The 13774-nt window shown below is 35.7% G+C and overlaps 1 long non-coding RNA gene across 1 annotated transcript; it reads left to right on the forward strand.

The window, feature by feature from the left end:
• The first annotated feature begins 1802 nt into the window (after positions 1–1802).
• On the forward strand, positions 1803–2650 carry LOC125476962. Its single transcript, XR_007258246.1, has 2 exons — positions 1803–2255; positions 2386–2650. It is a non-coding gene; the product is annotated as an uncharacterized LOC125476962 (long non-coding RNA).
• Positions 2651–13774: the final 11124 nt, after the last annotated feature.

Raw genomic sequence — 13774 nt, forward strand, 5'->3', positions numbered from 1 at the left:
GAACTTTATATTTGTGATCAAAATCATGCCTAATACCAAGTGTTCTGTATAAATCATTTTAGCAAAAAATCAATTAAAATTAAGATCGTTTAGTTAAATAATTGTAGCAAATAAATAGTCAGTTTGTAATACTTTTACTGATTCTGATCAATTGTTGTCATACAATTCGAATAGTATCATATTTTATTGATTTTTGCAGATATAATCATATTTAAGGATTCCGACCATAATTAGAAGAGTTTTGAAAAACCGGCTATGAAGTGTTTGGCTCCTCATCTTTAATGAGCCAATTTGAACTCCCAAAACAATGCAATTAATAGAAGACATGTCATAGAAATTTTTTCAGTGTGCTCATAATACGGAATATGTTTTTATACAAGTGGAGGAATACTCTAACCTTACTCATAGTAAAACGAATACATTGATTGTGTAATGCAAAAAAGGGACACTAACACTACCTTAACCACTTTCAATATTAAACACGCATTACACTAGTGTATAATTTTGCCAAGTAATAAATGCGTTTGAAATACAAAAGTCCCCTTCCCAGATGAATGATTACCCATTGTTTTTCTTCTTAAATGAAGATCCATCTTTTCCTACCAAAACGATAAAAAATGAAAAGAAAAAACAACCAGAAGCGTAAATCTTGTAGACTTGTATGCGTAGTGGGTCATAATATAATGGCATTCACGTACAGGTTTATGGTTAAGTACCAACCCTAAGTAGATCTTACTTATAGTGGATCTTGATCCCCGGTTTGACTCTAAGGATTTTAATTAATTAGTGTCATTGGGAAAGAATAATAATAATAATAATAATTAATTGGAAGTGTTTAGGTCAAAACGTTTCACATGAAGTCTCGGTGTGTTTCCACCTTTGCAAATCATCAACCATTTGACTTAGCATAAAAGGGAAATACCAAGAGGCTCTCTCAAAAATGAGACTTTTATGAACTCTTCGTAATTTTATGTTTTTGGTATGAGATAGTGGAGAGTTTATAAAAAATCTCACTATGAAAAAATCTGCTTAGTATTTCTCTAATCGAAAAAATAATCAGCCCCAACAGGAACATCAATGTAATTACATTAGTTGTATATAAATTAATAATGTTTGTAATGTGTTTCCATTATATATTTGTATATACAGTAATGCTAAATTTTTTTTCTTAAAAGTAAGACTCTCCATGGACCATCTCATGTTCTTTGTACAATATTTTATAATTATGAGAATTAACGTAAAACTGTGAGATGACAAAAAATCTATAATCAGTTTCTCTCTGAGAAAGTGTCCTTTACATTTCTCTTATATATTAGAGGAATGATTAATTAGTGAGGGCAGCTGCTGCTGCTGCGTACGTTGATGTCAAAGAGGCCAACGAAATAGCTTAAAACGCGTTTTTGTGGAATTTATGAGTGTTGTTTGTCATTTGTTAAAAGATAATTATTGTGTTAATAAATAATGTTAATCATGGAGGCCCTCCACTTGGGAGGCTTTTCTGGGTCTTATGATTTTATCAACCCGGATTTGGATCCTCGTTGAATCCCTTTTATGAGGATTTTAAGGATCAATGAACACGGATCGTTAATAAAAAATCGAGCAATCATAATTTTTTTATTTTTTTAATTTTTCGTGCAAAACGATGATGCTTTATTTTAAAAAATATAAAAAACATTTAATTAAGACCCTACAATTTTTTATCAACGATCCATGTTCGTTGATCCCTAGATTCCAGGAAGGGGATCTCTCCTTATCAACCCATCTGTATAGCACTCGCATGTCAGCCACGACAGCCACAGGGTTTAGTATATAATGGTATATTTTTTGTTTTGTTGGAACATATCTAAAGAAGATATCAAAATGTTCAAATCAGTAATAACGATAATAAAAGATAGCAGCAATGTTTTCCAAGCGAAAAGCCAAATCTAACATAACATGATATAGAATAACATCTTTACCTCTTACTTTCAAATTTGACAGCTGCTTCAAACGTTTTTTAATTAATTATTCAACCTTTTTTTATTAATTTTTTATTGTTTTCTTCTCTCCTCCATTTTCTCTTTCCTCCTTCCTTCGTCCGTTTTTGCATCTCAGGTTCTTTGAGCACAGTACTTTGTATCCTCATCTCAGGTTGTCATTCCTCCTTCCTTCGTCCATGTTTTTGCATTTCCAAGCCCTCATCGCATTTTCCTCTTCGGTAATCTCTGTACGGTGCTTTTCAATAAAGGGCTGCGAATCGCTGGCTGAGGCTCGAGGTAATCGCATATCTACCTCTGAGACTTGATCTTTTCCTTTCGTTTTGAGCCAGATCAGCTTGATTTTGTTGGTTGGGCCTTAATCTGGCGTTGTATTGTATTAAGGTGTAGATTTATCCACTGTGTTCAGGTGGCGTCTGTGATGGTGTTGATCTCATATTTTGGTGTAGGTGTTTTAGGGTTAGTGCTGATTTGGGGCTTGTTGTAACTTTTGTTAGATTATTTAACATCTCTTTTGTTTTGGAGATGTTCTTACGAGTTATTAATTTTTGTGTTGCCTGGTTGGAACTCCTATATATGCTCGATGATCTTTTGCGTTTTGTGACACGTATTGTTGTTATTTTGTCTAATTTTATTTATTAATAAAAAAAATAATATATCAACGATTGCCTTAATTTTATATGCGCAAACAAACACGCGACGACTATAATTTAACCTCCAAATGGCTTTGACCCCTCAACTTGTCTTTCACATGTTTCGTACAAATCCCTACACCTCACCTCACTCCGATTTCTATACTTCGATCCAAACTCCCACGACCCTCCTTCTAATAACCCCACTCCCACCACCCCAATGCAAACTTATGGGAAAATTGGTCCTTATTATATCATGTCGACTATGATATTTTTGGCAGTAATATTCGTTCGTTAGAGTATTTTTAGTCGGAATGTATAAGTTATGGGGATGTAGAACATATATACGTTTTTTGTGGTAAGAAAATTCTTTAGTATATATTCGACCGTTAGATAATAAACGTATTAAATAAATACATGTACTATAGCCAACCTTATAAATAAAATGCCAAGAAATCGCGCAAAATGCCAACCATGCATGGCAATATGGGATGTCGGCTGGATTACGTTAAACCCCACACATACAAGACCCCGCAGTGCATGTGATGTCTTTAAATAATGGCACCTTGATTTTCTATCTTGGTGATTTGGCTGAAGACATAGCCCCCATGCACTGCTTAAATTTGGTTATGCATAGTTCATGTACCATGTGACTTCTCCACATCACTTCTTGCTTGCTTCATGCATAGCAAAAAGCCCTGCAGTGACGAATGAATTTATTTAAGACACAACCACTTTTTGGTGGGTAAATTGAAGGGAACGGTGTTTAGTTAAACAAATGCTTATGTTGAATACCCAACCGAACCTTATATAAATTTTTATATGTATTTGAAATATAGTTGGCCGTTAGATATGATTGCGATTAGAACTCAACCGTTTATAAATATATGAATCTCTCCCATCCTAGAGAAATTTTTAGTTATGAAGAGAACATAGGTGGTATACCACGTGTTTTTATGTAAGTGATGAGAAATTTTATTTTTTAACTTATTAACTTTTTAACACACATATCCCATAATTTATATAACGACACGTAATGTACCATCTTGTGTGACGGTCACATTGAAAAATCTCTCGCCATCCAGAACATTCCCAGACGACCAAGCACTTTCTTGACGACTCTGACGCTCTCTCACGACTCTGATCCTCTTCCTCTGTTTCTTCTCCGACGACTCCACACCACAACACAGACCACACCACACCTCCAAATTCATCTTTACAGGCAACACTGCACCGTCAAATTCATCTCCCAGTCCCACCAAATTCATCTTCCACCCACAGCTTGCACCCAAACAGTCCCTCCCGCTCGACCCTCCACCACCCATTCCTCTATCAGATAGTCGTCGACCACCTCTCTCTTTTCGTCTGCCTACAACTCGACGAAAACCCCCTTTCGTTTCAGTCGTCGAGGTAGATCTCCATCAATTCTCAACAATATCTCGATTTGACCGTCAATGTCCATCTCTCTCCCCTCTCTATATCTCTCTGCAACTCACTCCCTCTCGCTTTCAAAATTTAGGTTTTTGATTTTCGAATTGGAGTATGAATATGAGAATTGGGGAATGACTTTCAAACCTTAGATGTAGCATAAAGTTGAGTAATAGACAAAACAAAAAAGAGTGTTTTTCCTTGGTGTACAATACAAAACATTTCTCACGACAGAAAACTGTCCAAGTGAAAAAGGAAAAGGTATACGATCGATATATCATTCTATTTAACGCAAGAAATACATAAACGACTCGTTGGATATCAATTACATATATAAAATGCAGTTTTCATAGGGAGAATGATTTTTGTATCCTTTTTTCGCACTTTTTTGTATTAATTAAATTAAACAAATTAACAACCAAAATTAAAAAGAAGGTGAAATAGTGTGTACGTAACAAGAAGAGGAGTTAAAGGCTTAAAGCTCATCTTAGTTAGTGACTACACCTGATCGTACCGTAATGTGTATATAGCATCGAATTGACAATCAAATCAAACCAAGATCCATGGGCAAAAGGACAATAAGATTAGCATCTTACTGGACGGAAAATATTGCCACCATATTATAAGCCATGCCATGCCAAGTTGCCAATACCATTTTCATTGACTAACTATATGTCAAGGAAAAAGCTATTGACTTAAAATGATATAATTGAGTAGAAAATGATACAATGCATTTTTTTTTTAACAAACAATGCGTGTTAAAACATGTTTGACATGCTAAAGATGAGCCATTTGTGTTTTATGCCAAGAAATTATTGCATATATTGCGTGACAATTGTTGTGACGCACGACGTATACCAAAGTTATAATAATTGTATATGTATTTAATTCTACAGAGCCTTGAGAAGGGATCTTCATTTTCTTCAAAAAATGAGGATTAGTTGTGGGACTCACTCTACATTGAACTTCAACGATCTGAACCGTCTATTGCACCTCATAGATCATTCTTGCAAAATGTTAGTCAAATCAAAATATATGAGGCATCTATTTGAGTTCAAAGAAATCGATGAACACTATGTTCTAAGAAACATTGAAATTTCATTTTGACAATTAGAAATGTAAATGGTTTTGAATTGAATTGAATTTTGAAAATATGATCTATGAATCGAAACTTACAAAATAAACGGTTCGGATCGTTAATGTTTGATTGAAATATTTGAGGCATCTAATTGAGTTCAAAGAAAGAAATTGACGAACACTATGTTCTAAGAAACATTGTAATTTCATTGTGACAATTAAAAATTTAAATAGTTTTGAATTGAATAATGTCACATCCCAGCTCGGGGCGGATCACTTCCCGGGCCTGCTCCACCACCGTAGCACAATATTGTCCTATTTGGGCTTACCATTCCTTCACAGTTTTGTTTTTGGGAACTCACGAGCAACTTCCTAGTGGGTCACCCATCATGGGATTGCTTTAGGCCCCTTCTTGCTTAACTTCGGAGTTCCTACGGAAGCCGAAGCCAGTGAGCTCCCAAAATGTCTCGTGCTAGGTAGGGATGAGAATATACATTTAAGGATCACTCCCCTGGGTGATGTGGGATGTCACAATCCACCCCCCTTAGGGGCCTGACGTCCTCGTTGGCACACATGCGACCAGGGTTAGGCTCTAATACCAAATTGTCACATCCCGGCCCGGGGCGGATGACTTCCCGGGCCCGCTCCACCACCGTAGCACGATATTGTCCGCTTTAGACTTACCATTCCCTCACGGTTTTGTTTTTGGGAACTCACGAGCAACTTCCCAGTGGGTCACCCATCATGGGATTGCTCTAGCCCCCTTCTCGCTTAACTTCGGAGTTCCTACGGAACTCGAAGCCAGTGAGCTCCCAAAAGGCCTCGTGCTAGGTAGGGATGAGAATATACATTTAAGGATCACTCCCTTGGGCGATGTGGGATGTCACAAATTGAATTTTTGAAAATATGATCTATGAATCGAGACTTATAAAATAAATGATTCGAATCGTTGATGTTTGATGTGGAGCGGGTCCCACAATTAATCCCTATTTTTTAAATATCCAAATTCAATATGTGGTATAAGGATTGTAATTGTATACGTGCTATTATATTAGTAAATCTAATGGAAATTTTTTGAAATGTCATATGAACTTGTACTTATTTTTCAATTTTCAACGATCCACATGAATACGTGCTCTTATATAAGAAACGAGTTGAGGTTCAGTGCCAGAAATGGAATTGTCAACGATCCACATGAATACTCTCAAGCACAAAATTTAAGAGCTTTACTAAAGAAAAGTAAAGAACTTGTAAAAAGATCTTAAATGACAGAAATAACCTAGAACACAAGTCATGTGACTCGCACATTACTTATTTTGAACGTAAAACTTAATGGAGTTAGAGTGAGATAACAAATTGATGATTTCAGAAAGTTGGTATGACATATTAATTAAAATTTTCGTTTATATGACAAATTAAAAAATGTGTACAAGTTCATATGACATTTCAAAAATTTTCCTTAAATCTAATACATGTACCTTTATTAAGTGATGCCATATGGTATATCAGATGATTTTTCTTTTATACCAACTCTACCTATATAATATTTGGGTTTGTATTTTAACTAATTACACAGGAGATGATTTGGTAAATATCGTACATTTTTCTTTAAAAAAACTAATTAAACTACCTAAAAAAAGAAGAATAGGCAACCTTTTTTTTGTTATCCTATTGAAATTGCTCCCGGAAAGCTGGACCGGCCACAAGTTCATTGATCGGGCACTGTACTAAACTACAAGTACGTAACTTATCAGTCACGTTACTCCTTTCATGGTATTTACTCTCTGCCTAGTGCTTAGTACTTATTGGCGTGCTTTAACTTGACATTGCAATTCAAAATTTCAAACCAAATATGAAGCTGCCTAGCTAGAACAAGAATATCAGAATATCTTCCCATTTCAAACTAATGTTTTCTGCATTAACTGCATAACAAGATTTCAGCTCACAAATGTCAACAATCTCTCGTGGCTCCCATTTCCTTGTTCTCACAACATGGATCAAATCTCAAATGGTATTTGATGAAACTATCTGCAAACTGCATTATTTATAATTACCCAAACAATAAGAAGTTTATTCATTTGAATCTTGTTTTGATGTTTTGATCTAAGCCACAAAAAGTTCACTTTCATTTTATGCTGGAGCAATCTAGGATCCACGTTGGAAGAAAAAAGGGCAACAATCACAGAGCAAGAGTGGTTGTTGCTGTGGTAGTTATTGCTTAAAAAGTGTAACAAAAAGTCAGAACACATTACAAAAAATCAAAAAGTTGTCATACTTTAGACTGTTTATAACGCCTTTAGAAATAGCTAGGCCAGTTACAACTAGGCTTGTTCCGTTGTTGTTGCCATTTATCTTGTATTTGTACATTACCATTAACATTGCGGTGGTTCTGTAATAAATATAAGATAGTCATGAATGTAGCTAAGTAGAAAATCTTCTTTTATATATCCAACCGTTTAGTCTAATATCTAATCACGTCGTTAGAGATAGTAACATATTTTATATAACTAATAATGTTAATGTATCTAAGTGATTACAATTAAGCAAACTGAACCAAATCAAAGAGATGTTTTTACTCTAACGTGTATTGCAATGAGCTTACGCTATCTCCAACCGAATGGACCACGTTTAGACCCTGTCCAGATTATAACCATGCAATTTTTTTTAATGAACAGTGTCCATACCATATCTATATACAATCTCCAATAGAAGGAGGCTATTTTTTAGCCCCCTCAATAATTTATTATTTAAGTTTTTTTTTTTAATTTTATCGGTTAATTGAAATTAACTACCATATTAAAATAAAGTTTCCGGACATATTTTGAGGGCCACTTGTCTCTAAATGTTGTTTTAAGTTTCATGTTATTAAACATTTTAATTTTACTTGCATGTTAACAACTTAGACATTAAAATGAGATAAGATAGTATGAAGTGTGAAAATAATGTGAGAAATGGTGTAGAAATGACTTAAGTATTTATAGGAAAAAATTAGAATTAATTAATTTTTTTTTAAATTTTGTCTTAGAAAGAGAGCTACATGACGTCAACTAGTAGCATAGCTAGCCTGAACTTTCAGGGTTGGTTGGCTGACTATGTTTGCCCAACCCTCTGCCCATTTGGCTATATTTTGTCCTAGTGGGTCCCAAATATTTTTGGCTCAACCCTCCATTGGAGATGAGTTTTGTGTAAAAATGGGTTATGTTTTGGCCTATAGCCCTTTGGCCGTCTCGGTTGGAGATGACCTTAGTTCAGTTGATTAATAAGATAATTCTTTTTTGTACCTGATGTCTCAATTTCGAATCTCCCTAGAGTTAAATTCAATTTAGTAAAAATATACTTTTGAACAAGTAGACATGTATCTGTGTGGGGATCTTCTTCCTCCTACCAACCAAACGGAGCAGTAATGCAATATCATTGGATGAGTTACTCAAACATCTCGTGCGGGGCCAAGATCCATTACTGGCAGCCTGAAAACGGAAAGTAGCAGTATCCCGTAGGAGCAAGAACATTTCAAATCATATGTAGGAATCAAAAGAAATTCTAGAGGAAAAAAAGTTTAAAAGGTTCGTGTATGCATGTTAAATATAATTCGTTACTCCATTTTTCTTAACCCCACTTTACCCATTTGATTGCCACACTCTTTTAATTTCTTGTAGGTCCATCATGCATACAGCTTGCGATCTCTAAAGATGTCCAACACATGGTCTTTAATTTTGGAATTCCTCTCTTAAATGAACAATACTTCCGTTATTTCTACGCGGAAATGAGTTCATTCTTCACTTGCAAATATTGTATATTTATCAGTACAAATTTTGTCATCGAAATCGTTCAATTTTTCTTAATATTCATTTGAACATCATCTTTACAAGAAAATCATTCTAATTGAATATTGTTTAGCCATTTAAATATATTAATAAATCAACAATTCGTTACGAATACGTTACTTATACCTGACTTCATGTACATAACTCAACAAATTGCAATGTCATACTAAGCTACAACAACTTGCACGGTTGCCCCTCATGCTTGGTTTTAGGCTTTTAACTGAAATTTTTTATTTATATACGAGCAATATTTGAGAAGAGAAAAAAAAAACGTGTAACCTCAAATTGAAATGGCAAATGCTTTTAAATTTGAACTGCAAACTCTTTACAGCTTACATTTTATGTCTTGGTAAAAACCTTTTGCCATCAGTTTGCCCCCTTCACAATTCATAACCGAGATCACTTCGAATCTGATTTATTTGTGAATACCAAGTAGTATAGAGAACTCTTTTGAGAGTATCAAAATTTGAACTATTTTAACATATGAATTATTTTAACACAATCCAATCCTATCCTTTTGACAAAAAAATAACTTGTTTGAGAAGTTGGAAATTGATGGGTCTAATAAATAGTTTAAAAGAATAATAATCGTGAATTAAGTTGAGTGGGACAGCCAACAACAAACTATGGATGCAAATCTGCAAAGAGAAGGAAGGCGCATGCAAGGAGAGGACCACTTCCACTTCCACTTGTTTAATGAGATGAATAAATCAATGATCCGCCTCTAATATTGGACTCTACTAATTAACTTCCAAAATTGACTGCCTGTGGCTGTGGGGTTTAATTTCAGGCAGCACGATTTCAAACTTAACCACTTCAAAATTTTGAATATTTGTGCACAACCGTACAACTATATCATGAATATGTATACAACATATCATATTTCTCGTCAAATATGAATTTGAATCACATTATTATTAGCCTATTATGAGGTTAAACTCATCCCCTCTTCTTTAGTGTAGATAATATCATTTGTTAAAAAAAGAAAAGTCAAATTCACATTGGAAACGTAAAACCCCTAAATTTGACAAAAACCTTGAAGCAGCAGAATTTGGTACGTTGCGTTCATGGTGAACATGTTTTTTTTGGACCATATGAAAACTTGAGATTGATTTTGGTGTGCGGTGCGTGGGGCTCGTAGTTTGTGGGGCGTGAGAGTAGTCCCGGCAAATAGGGTGCATTAAGATAACTTGTACTTTAAAATATAGGGGTGAGCAAAAATGGATAATTGGGGTGAGAGAGCTATGAGACCTACACGCCAGCCAACCGCGCCACCACCCCAATTGGTAACTACTTAGCCGAAACAATTATTTTGTAAGTGGAACCATTCAGCCTATGGGAATGATTGGTTATTGGACTCGCCAAGATTGCAGGCTATAAGCTTCGGCCCAATGCATTGAAAAGAGAGTCTTGAGTCCATAAGGTTAGTTTATGGGTCTTCTGACTCTTCTCCTTTGAAATTTCTTTCACTATTTCATTCATGATTAATATATTAGGGATTTTCTATTGGAGAGCAACTTGTATGACGCAGGATACTACCATGGCCGTGTACATGTACCATACCAGTCCTTCTCATTTTGTTGACGGATTATAGACATATTGGTATGGCGTACTTTATATAAGAATTTAATGATTCCAATCGTCTGTTTTCTTTAAGTTGTGTGACAAATGCTTTACATAGTTGCTTATCTAGGCTTGGTTGTGTGTGACAATCAATCACACAATGAGCCTATGATCTATGCTTATGAATGGATCTCATTGTTTTACACTTATCCGCTTGATGTCGATGATCAAGCTTTGATTGAGGCCCAAATTTGAAAAAAGGGTCAGCGATCAAGAAAAACATATCTGGTAGGAATAATATTCGTTGTATATTCACACGGCTACTCTATTGCCTATAATTATGCATAGATGGATACAGAGTAAGGAAACAAATAACTACTCATCAATGACAATATTCGACACTTATTTTGTGGGATTCTTTCCTTTAACACTCAAGTTGGAGTGTATGTTAATGACACCCAACTTGCTGAGCAGCACTTCAAATTGTGTTGAACTTAACGGCTTAGGGAGCAAGTCAGCTGGCTGATTTGTAGTTCGAATGTAGGCTATTTGCACTAGTCCCATTTGAATCTTCTCACATACTAAATGACAATCAATCTCTATGTGCTTTGTTTGTTCATGGAACATAGGATTTGAAGCTATATGCATGGCCACTTGGTTGTCACAAAACAATGTAACTGCTTGCACGTGAGTTACCCTCAATTCCTTCAATATATTTTTCAACCATGTAATCTTACAACAAGTAGTGGCCATAGAACGATATTCCACCTCTGCGCTTGATTGGGACACAATGCGTTGTTTCTTTGTCTTCCAAGAAATTGGTGCTTGGCCAAGTAGAATGCAAAAGCCAATTATTGATCTCATTGTATTTTTACAACACACCCAATCGGCATCACAAAATGCTCGTAGCTTTAATGAACCTACAAAGGGTAGAAGAATCCCTTGCCCGGGTGCTTGCTTAATATATTTAAGGACCTTGTGAGCAGCTTCAAGATGTGGCTGCATTGGTTTGTCCATGAATTGACTTAGCACATGGACGACGTAAACAAGGTTAGGACTTGTAATGGTGAGGTAAATCAAACGACCCACAAGTCACCATTAAGGAAATGGGTTGGTAAGCATCCCCCACTTGTCTGTGTGAGTGAAAAGTTGTGCTCAACAAGAAATCGTGAGGGTTTAGCACCCAGAAAACCTGTTTTTTTTCAAATTTCCAACGCATATTTTGTCTGACATAACGTGATTCCTTGCTTTAATCGGGCAACTTTTTCCCCAAGAAATATATGAGTTGGCCCATGTCCTTTAACTTGAAGTAATTTGCAAGAAATTGCTTGGTATCTATCTTGCAAGTTGTTTCCTGCCAATATTACATCATCAACATAAACCAATAATGCTATAAAGCTACCTACACGGTTTCAGACGAATAATGAGTGGTCGAACCATGATTGATGAAATTCGGTAGATTTGAGAGCACTAGATAACTTGATAAACCATTAACGTGAAGCCTGTTTTAAACCATAAATGAATTTGTGCAACTTGCATACTCGATTCTCCCCCTTTTGTCTGAAATCGGGAGGAATTGACACGTAAACTTCCTCATAGAGATCACCATTCAAGAACGTATTGTTAACGTCAAGTTAATGCAAATGTCATCCTTGAATCACAGCAACATTGAGAAGCACACAAACAATGGTTATTTTGGCCACCGAAGCGAAGGTTTCTTGATAATCAATGCCTTCAACTTGGTTATATGCTTTCGCAACCAATTGAGCCTTGTACTGCTTAGTAGTGCCATCGGGTGGATGGTGGAATGGAATGAGTGTGTGTGTTGGTTCAGAAGGATTAGGTGGGGTTTTATGTGAAATGGGCATGTGAGAGTTGGTTGTTGGGAATGAGTCCATATCAAAAGGAAATGTTGAAGGATTAGGATTGTGGTGAGGTTAAGATGCAGCGGATTTAGTGGTGGTTTGGCAAGGGAATTGATCCTCAAAGAAATGGACATCGCATGAAACAAAAAACTTTTGGAGTTTGAGATCGAACACACGATACCCTTTTTGGCCATGAGGATAGCCAAGAAATATGCAACGGGTCGTACGAGGATCAAATTTGGTACGTATAGTGGTATGTGTGGATGCGAACACAAATAACTGAAGAATCTTAAATGGGAATAGTTTGGCTTTTTTTGGAATAATTTTTCGAATGACGTCTTACCATGAAGAAGTGGGGTTGGTGTGCGATTAATGAGAAAGACGGATATGAGTATTGCTTCACCCAAAAAATGTTTTGGAAGACCAGCTTGAAATAGCAAAGCACAGGCAACATTGAGTAATTGTCGATGTTTGTGTTAAACAACACCATTTTGTTGCGGTGTGTTGACGTGACTAGACTGATGAAAGATCCCTTTGGTTGCATAAAAATGTTCAAGTTTGAATTCTGGGCCATTATCACTACGTACAATTTTGACTTTGGTATCGAATTGATTCTCAACCATGTGGATAATGTGACTAGAAGTTCTCGTGTTTCTGATTTGTGTTTCATCAAATAAACTCATGTGCTCCTAGTGTAATCATCATCTATTATGAGAAAAAATCTTGCACCATAAAGTGAAGGTACTTGGTAACCACCCCAAATGTCAACATGTATCAAATCAAAATATGATTCACTTAAAAGGGAACTTAGTGAAAATGGTAATCTGGTCTGTTTGGCCAAAAGGCAAATTAAGCACTTGTTTACATTACAAGATTTATTTTTGAAAAATGGAAATAACTTGGATACTTTTTTGGAAGGATGTCCAAGGCGTTGACGCCAAAGACTAAGAGCTAGTATTCGAACAAAATTACATGTTCCTTTCTTTGCTTGGTCGAGATAGTAGAGTCTCTTCCTCTTAGTTCCCGTCCCAATCATCTTCCTTAATTGTAGATCCTGTATCACACAAAATTGGTTGAGACAAATGGTGATATATAAAGAGTCATATGCTAGCTTATTGATGGAAATCAAAGTTAATCGAAAAAGTGGTACACAAAGGACATTATCAAGGATGAAATTGGGAGAGAACAATTTTTCCAACATGAGTAACCTTAGCTAACGAACCATTTAGCAATTCGACAGTATGATTTTCAACTGCCTTTGAATGGGTAAGATGGTCAGGGTTACAAACAATATGATCAGTAGCACCACTGTCCAAGATCCAAACATTTTTCTTTCCATTTTGAGTGAATGTAAAAGCTTTACCTAACAGCTCCTCATGATTGGAAGTATTATCACCATGATTAGCCAT

Source organism: the organism of the source record quoted next, unplaced genomic scaffold, assembly GCF_019419815.1.
Source record: "Pyrus x bretschneideri cultivar Hongxiangsu unplaced genomic scaffold, Pyrus_bretschneideri_v1 Contig2, whole genome shotgun sequence".
NCBI classification, from domain to species: Eukaryota; Viridiplantae; Streptophyta; class Magnoliopsida; order Rosales; family Rosaceae; genus Pyrus; species Pyrus x bretschneideri.